Here is a 12,982-nt window from a genome sequence, read left to right on the forward strand (position 1 = left end):
AGAAGACTCTGGGTTTGCCGGTCTCTGTCGATGGTTTTCCACGGCCGGCGCTCACAGAGGGCTGTCTGGGCGGCCCAGGCTAAAGCCAAGTTTGGGCAGCGTTACAGGCGTGCATAGCGTCAGGCCCAGCACACCAAAGTGTGGTTACTCCCACTCCTGCGCCCAGCAGGGATTTCCACAGGGGTTCCACACCTCTGAAAATGGAAAAAGCACTAAAACCTTAACCATTTACCTTTCCTTCAACCTTCTGCCATGTCCCACACTCACAAATAGCATAAGAAGCCCTTTTTCTTCTTCCCTGTGAGAACAGTCTGAAAATGGTGAACACAGATTGCTGGTTAGCATTAGCCACAGGGAGGGAAAAATGTAAGATATTACTGTCACTTTTTCATATGGCAGTATGACCCTTTGTGGATAATAATAAACCCTATTTGCAGAGTCAAACACCACAATATGTACATATCCCTAAAGAGTGTTTGCAAAATAGGCAATAATGGCTCGAAATAGACTGTCTCGGAATGGCTAATAAACAATAAGCCTCTTGCCTTTAAAATTAACAACAACAAAAAGAAGCATATTGTGTGTAGCCTACACCGGGCGGAGTGGGGTGCAGCGGAATGTGTTCACGACTCAGCTCTGTCCTCACCGTTGCTTCTGGCACAGCGGGAAGGCATGTTCCTGTAAAGCGGCGAGAAGAGCAAAACCTGGAGAGGCAATGCCAGAGAAAGTCAGAATTTTACATCTGGAAAGAACTTTTGTGTCCCTTGAACTCCAGCTTTCCTGGTCCTCAGTGCGCAGTGACTTACCTGAGGTTACACAAGGTAAAGCAGGAAATGCCCACGGGAATCTTCCAGTCTGAGGAGGTTACGGTTTGGAGGTTTGCTGTAGAATATGCCAGGCTTGAATCCAGGAGCCCTGCATTTCTCCCTAGCTCTGCTGCTGTGTGAGCTCGAATACATCCCTAAACCTCATGGGACGTCGCGTTCTTCTGCAAACAGAAGTGGAAGCACCTATTCATGGTGGTGTTGTATGAGACAACATGGGTAACAGAACTTGGCAAATGGAAAATGACATTAAATGAAATACATCAAGCAATAATATCAGTAAGAGATGCTATATTTTTTAAGTGATATTTTTATGATGATTATAAAATCTCAGAAAGCCAGTTGCTATCCAAGTTGATAAATACCTCCCTCTTTGCAGCGTGAAATAATTGCTTCTGGAGTAATAATAATATCAGGCATGTATTTAGACCTTTCCTGGTTACCAAGTGCCTTTAATACAACTTTCTGCATTGATTCTCACTGAGGAAACCAGAGCAGAACCAGCACTCAAAGCAGCCTGCAACATCCTCAGGGTCACCAGGTTAATGAATGGCAGGGCTGGACTTCCAGCGCTCAGTGAGGCACTCCATCAACAAAACCACATTGCCTCTGGAAAGAAACTGTGCAGTCTGGGCAAACTGGTATCTCAGAGTGTATGCCCATTGTTGACAAAGGCTCATCCGGACCCAGGACCATTGCTGGGCTGGTCTGCAACCTCACATGGAGAGTCCCAGAGCGAGGGGCTGAGCGCCCAGACTATAAAGCAGCCTTCTCCCGTGAGGCCGCAGTCACTGGACTGGGAGACGTTGCTCAAGGCAGCAGGAAATGAGGCTCAGCACAGCCTCGTGATGTCCCTGATCTCAGATCGTCCTTCCCGCTGTCAACACCTCTTGTAAATCAGTGCAATGATATAAACCCCTGAGCCCTTTCCAGTCCCTGATCCCAAATCCAAATAAGACCTGCACATAGAAGCAATAACTCTCTCCTGGATGAAAGAAATATTCAAAGTACCAAATCTCATATAGAAAACGAAATAGGCCAGGTGCAGCAACTCACGCCTGTAATCCCAACAAATCGGGAGGCTGAGGCAAGAGGGCAGCTTGAGGTCAGGAGTTCAAGATCAGCCTGGGCAACATAGCAAGATCCCCATCTCTAAAAAAAAAGGTAAAATAAGTATTCAGTATTTTATTTGTGTGTTACCAAGGGTGTGCACATGTGAAACTATTCAGCTAAATGCATAAATTCAGTTTTTTATTGGCGTATTTTCTCACTGTAAGGAGAATCACAAAGACACAAAGGAAGCCTCTGTGCTCCTCAGTTCCTAGGGCTAAAATTTCAGAGTTATTTCTGGAAGCCCTTTTGCCATTGTCCATCAAGTGCTCTAAGTTATCCATACCCATTGGCCCAGTGATTCTCTTTTATTTACTTATTTGTTTGTTTTGGATTCCGGGGATACATGTGCAAGGTTATTACATGGATATATTACCTGATGCTGAGGTTTGGGTTTCTAACAATCCTGTCGCCCAAGTAGTGGACATACTCCCGGATAGATGGTCTTTCAACCCGTGCCCACCTCCGTCACTCCCTCCCCCAGTTATTCCCTTTATAAGAATCATGATCAGAAATTCAGATGAAGATATTCATCACTTACGATTGTGAAGAGTCAGCCATGGAGCTCAGTGTTCGCCACAAGATGTTAACAGCGACTGCCTCCAGCAATGAGGTTATGGCACAGCTATATTTTTCTCTTTTTCTTTACATGTTTCTGTAATTTCCAAAACGATCTATAATGAGAAACAACCCAAATATACATTGATAGATGAAGGGATAAACAAAATTGTAGACGCATGCAATAGAATATCCTTCAGCCTGTAAAAGGAAGGCAGTCGGGTCACACGCTGCAACATGGATGAACCTTGATGATGTTATGCTCAGTGAAATAAGCCAGGCACAAAAAGACACATACTGTCTGATTCCACTTGTATGAGGTTCCTAGAGTCATCAAACTCCTAGAGACAGAAAGTAGAATGGTGATTGCCAGGGACTAGAGGAGTGGGAGTGGAGAGCTAGTGTTTAATGGGGATGAAGTTTCAGTTTAGGGAGATGAAAAAGTTCTCGAGATGGATGGTGGTACTGGCTGTACAACAATGTGAGTGTGAAATGTGCTTACTGCCACTGAACTGCACACTTAAAAATGGTCAAAATGGCGAATATTATGTATATTGTACCAAAATAAAAAATGGTTAAGGAAAATTATTTGTAAATATGTATTTTACTGTGCTAGGAAAAAAAAAAAATTGCATTAAGAGAAAATTAGGCCGGGCATGGTGGCTCACGCCTATAATCCCAGCACTTTGGGAGGCCAAGGTGGGTGGATCACCTGAGGTCAGCAGTTCGAGACTAGTCTGGCCAACATGGCAAAACCTCGTCTCTACCAAAAAAAATACAAAAATTAGCCGAGTCTGGTGGCATATGCCTCTTATCCCAGCTACTCGGGAGGCTGAGGCAGGAGAATCACTTGAACCCAGGAGGTGGAGATTTCAGTGAGCTGAAATTGTGCCAGTGCACTCCAGCCTGGGAGAAGAGTAAGACTCCATCTCAAAAAAAAAAAAAAAAAATAGAGAAAATTAAATAACCATGCTGACTTTGTCTAGATGCTTTCCCTTCCAGCTCCCACCAGCCCTGCTTGATGCTGTGTTGCTATCTGTACAGCGACATGATGAGTGGTCCAAGACCATGCTAAACAGTGACCTCTGGACTCATCTCAGATGCATGCAGAGACTCTTATTTAGAAAGAAACAGTGAAACCTCATTATTGCCTTTTAATAAGTTCCTTTACGTTTTATACTAAGTGTTATTTTTTTAAAAGGAAATTCCAAATCTAAATTCAGTGCTTCAGGGGTACAAATATGCTTGCTTAGACCTTTTTTCATAATCACAAGAATGAGAAATTGAGGATAGCATTACATTACCATTTTCTGTATCATGTCACATCTGTTACATTTAAGTGAGTAGTAATACTTGGCAAATATGTCATGCGCCTTCCTGTTCGATAATCTACAATTTAACAAAAATGATCTGGGTCAGGCACTGTGGTTCATGCCTGTAATCCCAGCACTTTGGGAGGCTTAGGCAGGAAGATCACTTGAAGCCAAGAGTTTGAGACCAGCCTGGGCAACATAGACCACCGAGTCTACAAAAAATTAAAAATAAAAAAAAATTATCTATGTGTAATGGTACATGCCTGTGGTCCCAGCTACTTGGGAAGTTGAGGTAGGAGGATTGCTTGAGCCTAGGAGTTCGATGCTACACAAGAGCTATGATCATGCCACTGCACTCCAGCCTGGGAAACACAGTGAAATCCTGTCTTGATTGGGCATAGTGGCTCAAACCTGTAATCTTAACACTTTGGGAGGCTGAGGCAGGAGGATGGCTTGGAGCCCAGGATTTTGAGGCCAGTTGAGGCAACACAGCAATACCTTTTTTGCAAAAAAAAAAATCAAAAAATTAGTCAGGCATGGTGGCATAGGCCTGTGGTCCCCGCTTCTTGGGAGGCTGAAGTGGGAGGACCACTTGAGCCCAGAGGTTGAGACTGAAGTGAGTCATGATTGCACCACGGCACTCCAGCCTTGGCAACAGAGTGAGACCTTGTCTCAAAAGAAAAGAAAGAAAAAGAAACCCTATCTCTAAAAAAAATAAAAAATGAAAAGTAGCCAGGTGTGGTGGCTCATGCCTGAAATTCTGGCACTTTGGGAGGCCAAGGCAGGCGGCTCACTTAAGGTCAGGAGTTCGAGACCAGCCTGACCAATATGGTGAAACCCTGTCTCTACTAAAAATACAAAAATTAACTGGGCTTGGTGGCATATGCCTGTAATCCCAGCTAATCGAGAGGTTGAGGCAGGAGAATCACTTGAACCCAGGAGGCAGAGATTGCAGTGAGCGGAAATTATGCTACTGTACTCCAGCCAGGGCAACAGAGTGAGACTCCATCTCAAAAAAATAAAACAAATAAAAATAAAAAGTAGAATCATACGATGTTTGTCTTTTTGTGACGGGCTTACTTCACTTAGTATAGTGTCTCCAAGGTTCATTGATGTAGCATGTAGCAAGATTTCTTTCCTTTTTAAGGCTGAATAATAGTCCATGTAGATATGCACCATGTTCTGTTTACTCATTCATCCATGAGTAGATACCTGGGCTGCTTCCACCTTTCGACTGTTGTGAACAATGCTACTGTGAACCTGGGCGTACAAAAATTCAATACAAATTTGAACAATTGGTGAGCCATATGTGTCTAGGAAAATAAAGTAGATGACCCTCTACCTCACTGGTCCCAGGCAATCACTTACATCATGGAATCAGAAAATGTTACAGCAGGAAACAGTTCTTAAATCATCATCTATATTTATTTACAGATGAGGAAACAGACACGAAGAGACTTAACTGGAATGGTTTGTAAAATGTTCGGTTCCTACGTTTGGGGAGGAGGAGCTGTTGAAAAGAACCCCTCTCCCAGGCAAAATTTTCTACCCAACTTGTCATGCCACATACCTCAAATTCCCCACACCACAGATTTATTTACTTAGATGAAGGCACTGGTAATTTTACCAGGAATCTCTTAGGAAAATAAAAATAGCTCCAAGGGAAAGCCATTGTTGACCCACAACCCTTTGTGTTGAAAGACTGGTTTTCCATGAAACAATAAGGTTAGAGTGGGGCTCTTAGGGAATAGAGCCTGCCCAGGGGAACTCAAAGAGGAGGTGGAGTCTCCAGGAATTGTCAGCATAGACATGCCACAAGGAAACAATCGCCTCTTGAAAAGCTCCAGGAGGCATCCAGGGGTAGTCAGTCCCCAGAAAAGTCAAGCTAGAGAAGGCCAAAGACCAACTCAGGCAGCATTACAGTGCTGGCTAGCTCTTTACTCCGTGCTGTGCTTCATGTCAAAATACAAGACTTCGCCATCAGTGCTTTGGGGCCAGGACTCAGTTCTGGATGTTCGTGGCGTATTTCACCAGGCTTTCGCAGTCACATGAGCAAAGACTCTTTTCTTCGTTAGCGAGAATGGAAAATGCCCAAGTGCATCACCAACTCAGGAAATCATTTTGTTTCAACAGATTTCAATCTCTCTGGCACCAAAATGTGTTTCATGATAGAGCTGAGGGAATTCTGTCAGCAAAATGCAGTGTTCTAAGACCAAGAGAACTTCATTATAACACAGGTCGTTAGCACAAGCACCTGAACGTTCCTCGGGTCGGAGACTGCTCTCTATAAACACAGCAACCAAGGTCGGTCTTTAGCCGAGTGTTATTTCTACCTCCAGTTCCAAAGCTGTGAAGTGGTTCCTTCTTATGCCTGCAGAAGAACAACAAGATTTGAAAAGAGAATTATGGTAGACCAAGGAAAGCATGTACCTACAAATATATTTGACAATAACCACAAATGATGGATAGAGCCTTTTGCAATCCCAACATCAAGGCCGATGAGACCAGAAAACCTGCTATTTGTTACAAAATAATAAAACAACATACAGCAACAACTAATTGGCCAATAAGACATGAGATTTACTGTTATACCTGCAGGTGAGCCAAGAGAATGGAGAAACTGGGTAATTAAAACAAAGTCAGGCCAGGTGCGGTGGCTCATGCCTGGAATCATAACACTTTGGGAGGCCGAGGCAGGCGGATCACTTGAGGTTAGGAGTTCGAGACCAGCCTGGCCAACATGGTGACGCCCCATCTCTGCTAAAAATGCAAAAATTAGCTGGAAATCACTTGAACCTGGGAGGCAGAGGTTGCAGTGAGCTGAGATCGTGCCACTGCACTCCAGCCTGGGCAACAGAGCAAGACCCTGTCTCGAAAATTAATTAATTAATTAATTAATTAAATAAATAAAACAAAGTCAGAGGTGTGGCTTGGTGGCTCACACCTGTAATCCAGCACTTTGGGAGGCCGAGGCAAGAGGATTGCTTGAGCCCAGGAGCTCAAGACGACCCTGAGCAACATGATGAGACCCCATCTCTACAAAAAATACACACACACACACACACACACACACACAAAATTAGCCAGTCATGGTGGCATGTGGCTGTGTTCCCAGCTGCTAGGGAAGCTGAGTTGGGAGGATGGCTCGAGCAGGGAAGGTGGAGGTTTCAGTGAACTGAGATTGAACCACCGCATCCCAGTCTGGGCAACAGAGCCAGACCTTGTGTCAAAAAAAAAGAAAAAGAAAGAAAAGAAAAGAAAAAGAAAGAAAGAAGCAAAGAAACCTGCCCGGGCGTGGTGACTCACGACTGTAACCCAGCACACCACTTCAGCTCAGGAGTTGAAGACCAGCCTGAGCAACAGAGTGAAATCTCATCTCTACAAAAAGGTTTTTTTTTTACAATTAAAAAAAAATAAAAGCCAGGTGACGGTAATTAAGACAGTTTACACACATTAGCTGTATAGTTTACTAAACTAGGAATCAACCATGCTCTGGGGAGAATCCAGAAAACAGTATTTCTGGGGCCCTGCCATTGTGATGCCTATAGTATGTGACAAGTGAAGTCCACAGTAACAAAAGAGAATAAGTTCACAACAAATTAATGTAAACAATAAAAATAAAATAGCATTACCCCAATTCCCATGGTGGTAATATTAGGCTTACTTCACTGGCAAGGTAATTGTTAATTGAGCCAACATCTGCTTTATCCTCTCCCATGTCCCAGTAGGCCAAGCTCATATGACCTATTCCCCCCAGATGACCTGTCCTGCCCAGAGGCCTTCGTATCTTGTGTCTCAGCAGCCTCAGGGAGCACACTGGACTGTGTTAAGCTAGCCCCTAACCAACAGAGCCCACACTTCGATCCTTTTTTATGGATCTTATCACGGAGTGGACAGCCTCCAGAACTGTGTTGGGATTGTCAGAGACACCACTAAAGGCTGTCCTCTCCAGCACTTGTAAGCTTGGTTTCATTTTTCCATTAAAAAATAAAAGGTATATGCGGCCCGGCACGGTGGCTCACGCCTGTAACCCCAACACTTTGGGAGGTCAAGGTAGGTGGATCACCTGACATCAGAAGTTCGAGACCAGCCTGGCCAACATGACGAAACCCTGTCTCTACTAAAAATACAAAAAGTAGCTGGGCGTGATGGCAGGTGCCTGTAATCCCTGATACTTGGGAGGCTGAGGCAGGAGAACCGCTTAACCCGGGAGGTAGAGGTTGCAGTGAGCTGAGGGCAGGCCATTGCACTCCAACCTGGGTGATAAGAGTGAGATTCCGTTTAAAAAAAAAAAAAAAGTATATACACAAAACACATTACATTAGTATGTCCCTGCTATAATGACTATAGAGGGAGGCACGGAATATTCCTTTGATCAGTTTGGTTTATATTTTTCCAGCACCTTTTCCAAGCATTTATGTATATGGCTTATAACCTGTTTTGCAACTAGAGTTTTTTGTTTAACAAATATGGCTCAGATCCTAGGTCTTCTGCAGGTTTCCTAGAGGCTTTTTAGCAGGGACATGAGAGAGGGTTTGGCCTCTGCAGTGCCCCCTCAGAACCTGTCCCTTCAACCTGTTCTCTCTGTCAGGCCTCTCTCACTTGAAGGAAAGTCGCAGCAAAGCAAAGGGGCTGCCTGTCTCTACAACATGCTCTGGCAGGAGGGCTGGGCTCCAGCCAAGCCAGAAACCACACTGGAAACCAGAAATCCAAATAAAGGTAGCAAATGACAGAAGGTAACACAACTAGGAGGCCAAAGCAGGACAGGGTAGATCGAGCAGGAGGCCAGGACCAAGGACTCAGAACCAAGAGCAGGAGGAAGACAAACATGGCAGGAATATCAGGGGAATGATGCATGGGCTGGTCTGCCAGATTTAAAGAGTCCAGGAGGCCGGGGCGGTGGCTCACACCTGAAATCCCAGCACTTGGGAAGGTTGAGGGAGGAGGATCATTCGAGCCCAGGAGTTCGAGACCAGCCTGGGCAACACAGCAAGACTTCATCTCTACAAAAAATATTTTGCTTTTGTTTTTGTTTTCCACTAAAAATTTTTTTAATTAGCCATGTTGGGTGACACATGCCTATAGTCCAACTACTTGGGAAGCTGAAGCAGGAGGATCGCTTAAGCTCAGGAGGCCAAAGCTGCAGTGAGCCATGATCACGCCACTGTACTCCAGCCTGGGCAACAGAGCGAGACCTTGTCTCATAAAAATATATACATATATATATTTGCCCCAGTGAGTCCTGAGGGAAGGAGGGCAGCGAGGGGTCCCATGTGACCCACGACACGGAGAAGGTGGTGCAGTTATAGAAATGCGGAAAGCAGGGCCCAGAGGAAGGTCTGGAGAGATGGATGAAATGAATCTGTTGGATGGGGAAGACAATGGTAGATGTTTTCCTCGTGGTCCTGTCTGCTCCTGACATTCCTTACTATAGTGAGTTTATGGAGGAAAGGGGCATCAACGTGAGAAAATAGGTTCCTTTATCTCACCAAATAGCCCTCATCCCACCCTCCTTTGGGGCATCATCTGCTTACCTTTTCTTATCTCCCACTGGGATATATATTCCCAGGGGAAGCCCATCTGTCTTTGTCACCTCTGTAGCACTTTATAGAGGACTCAAAGGGGCTTCAGGTTTGGGAAAACAGCCAGATCCATCTTTCACACCTGAGTTAAGGTTTCAGCTCTAGTGATGGTCACAACAGCCGAGGCTCCAAAGCTCCTCTATGCTTTTCAAGGGTCACCCACTCAGAGAAGGCAAGGCGCGGGCTGCTGGAAAGACCTGGCAATGACCAGAGTGGTGGAATCTGTCCAGGATGTCCTGGGGACAGCCACACCACAGAAAGGAGGAGGGAACAAGAGAGGAAAGATGGGAAAGGCCATGTATAAGAGACTGAAATAGGAAATTCTGGACCATTTTCATGGAAAGCCTTTACAAAATATAGGTGGAGCTTATGCCTTCAGGGAGAGAAGAAATGATGAACAAAATCCTCAAAGCACAGCAGTATTAGAAGCTGCATGAAAACATTTGGAAACACCATGACTCGTTTTTGGCATGGGAGCAAGGATGCAGGTTGGTAGATTAAGTTAGCATCTTGAGTGGCATTACACAGATGCCTCTCTGGAAGAAGCCTTCACAGGTGGCCCAGAGGCACGTGAGCTCAAGGTCAACCAGGTGACCCACCTGACCAGCAGGGCTAATTTATTGACAAAGAGCAGTGAGAATATACATTTCAGCCAAGATCTGGGAGTAAAAGTTAGGGGCAAGAATGGAATCAAGACACTTACTCAGGGCTGGGCATGGTGGCTCATACCTGTAATCTCAACACTTTGGGAGGCTGAGGCAGGAGGATTGCTTGAGCCTAGGAGTTCGAGACCTGCCTGGGCAACATAGTGAGACCCCATTTCTTAAAACAAAAAAAAATATTAGCTGGGCATGATGGTGCACACCTGTAGTCCCAGCCACTGGGGAGGCAGAGGCAGGAGGATCGCCTGAGCCCAGAAGTTCTAAGCTGCAGTGAGCTGTGATTGCACCACTGCACTCCAACCTGGGCAACAGTGCAAAACTATCTCTAAAGAAATTTTTAAATTAAAAAGACAATTATTCAGGAAAAAAGAGGCTCTGCCAGGAGGTTGGGCCCAGGGCCTCTAAGAACCTTTGCTCCAGCCCACTCTGTCCAAAATACAATAGTTACAAAAGGAGGAGGATGAAAAAATAAATAAAGACAAAAAAAAAAACAGTAATAGAAATTTCTCAAAAACAAACAGTTCAACACAAAACAGGGGAAGCTATAATCATTACAAATAGTATCAGTAGAAATAAAGTCATTTCTCTTTTTTTCTTTATTTCTTCTTAAAGAAAAAGCAAAAACAAAAACGGGATCCATGTGCAGAACGTGAAGGTGTGTTACACAGGTGGAAGTGTGCCATGGTGGTTTGCGGCACCTATTGACCCATCCTCTAAGTTCCCTCCCCTCAGCCCCCATCCTGCAAAAGGCCCTGGTATGTGTTGTTCCCCTCTGTGTGTCCACGTGTTCTCATTGTTCAACTCTCTCTTATGAGTGAGTCTGGTTTTCTGTTGCTGGTTTAGTTTGCTGAGGATGATGGTTTCTGGCTTCATTCGTGTCCCTGCAAAGGACATGAACTCACTCTTTTTAATGACTGTATAGTATTCCATGGTATATATGTGTCACATTTTCTTTATCAAGTCTATCATTGATGGGTATTTGGGTTGGTTCCATGTCCTTGCTATTGTAAATCGTGCTGAAAGTCATTTCTACTGCCTATGCTTTTGGAAATGCATCTGAGGAGTGGACCACAAACGCCAACCCTCACCCTCAGCCCAGTACGTGGGGACTAGCAGGTGGTACCCTCAAGTTCCGGGACACCTTGTTTCTTCCAGCACTTCTGCAAGTGCTATCTATGGTGGGAGGGCCGTGTCACTTTTGGGGTCAGTATCTTGGGGCAATAGTGTGCCTGCATGCAATACTATACTGTGTTGTGATACAATCTTTATTTGTATCTAACCATACTTATTAAAATATAATAATCTACCTTACATCATTGTCTTCTCTCTCAAGGTTCATTCTGCCCCAAACTATTTTTCCCCTTGTTTTTGTACAGTGAGATCTGCAATGTGAATGCCAGCCTGTTGAGGCCGTGCCTGTGGCTCTAGTTTTGAACAAGGAAGTGTGACTTGGAACCAAATGTGTTTTGAGGACCTAGGGGAAAGAATTGGTGGAGACTGGGGTGAGAAGAAGGGCTCAGGGCAGTCAGAAACGAGCATGGAGCCAGGCGCGGTGTTTCACGCCTATAATCCCAGCACTTTGGGAGGCTGAGACGGGCAGATCATGAGATCAGGAGATAGAGACCATCCTGGCCAACACAGTGAAACCCCTTCTCTACTAAAAATACAAAAAATTAGCCAGGTGTGGTGACATGTGCCTGTAGTCCCAGCTACTCAGGAGGCTGAGGCAGGAGAATCACTTGAACCTGAGAGGCAAAGGTTGCAGTGAGCCGAGACTGTGCCACTGGCCTCCAGCCTAGGCAACAGAACGAGCCTCTGTCTAAAAAAAAAGAAATGAGCATGGAAGGACAGTGACATGAAAAAGACAAAAGGACATTCATTTAATTGGATTTACTTTTGTTACATTTTTTTTATTTCCGTGTGCCCTTCTGAACTGTATTTCTCCTCAGCAGTAAGAACCAAACGTCTCCCACCTCACGTTATTTAATTAATTATGCCACCTCAATCGTAGCATCACAGTTATGGAAAGGCAATCAGGTTAATACCTAAGTGTGGCATTTTATTTTAAAAATCAATAAGCAATCCAGAAAGCTAAATTTTAGCAATATTCATTCTTAAACAATGTTTGACACTTAAATCCAGAAATTTGATTGTTAAAGTTTTCCTAATGACTTCACCAAAATCAGGTTGAAATAAAACTACTTTTGTCTAAAATAGTTTCGCAGATGGCAATTGTTAAGTCATTGTATTGTTCCATTTTGCACCCTACAATTTCACTGAAAGCAGACTGATAAAAATCAGCTAGGCCAGTTTCTGAACACTACCCTCTCCTCCAGAGGACACGCCTCCAGGGCAATCTGTCCCTTTTGGCCCGCCTTCACAGGACCCTCCAGTACTCCAGTACCTACCTCTCCCAGGAAGGTTAGCTAACGTTTGTCCTGAACAGACAAATCTAGAAATGAGCAGCCAGGGGTGCAGACGCCCGGCCTTTGCTTTGGAACAAGGGCTACTTCCTGTTTCTGCCAGGAGGAGCGACCCAAGGGAACACACACGTTTTCTCGGAGTCACAGGAAGAGGGGACTCTCAACTTTGACAGTCGTTCTTGCTTCCTCTTTCCTCATTCACTCATATCTGACAGACATTGGTTGCAGGTCTGTGCTCTGCCACACTCCGGGAATAGATACCAAGATGGGTTATCTGGGGCCTCCAGGCTCATGGGGTATGGGACAGTCATACCACGACACAGTTACAATCCAGTGGGAAGGTAGGGACCCTAGAGAGGCCCAGGCTCCAGGTGAGCACATCAGAGCAGAGTCTAAACAAGATAGGGGCCGAGCAGTTGGAGTCAGGGAAGAGTGCCTGAAGGAGTGACCTTAACTAACACTGATATCCATTCAGCTGGTATTGAGTGATTATCATGTGCCCGACACTGC

Source organism: Colobus angolensis, unplaced genomic scaffold, assembly GCF_000951035.1.
Source record: "Colobus angolensis palliatus isolate OR3802 unplaced genomic scaffold, Cang.pa_1.0 Scaffold6, whole genome shotgun sequence".
In the NCBI taxonomy this organism is placed as follows: Eukaryota; Metazoa; Chordata; class Mammalia; order Primates; family Cercopithecidae; genus Colobus; species Colobus angolensis.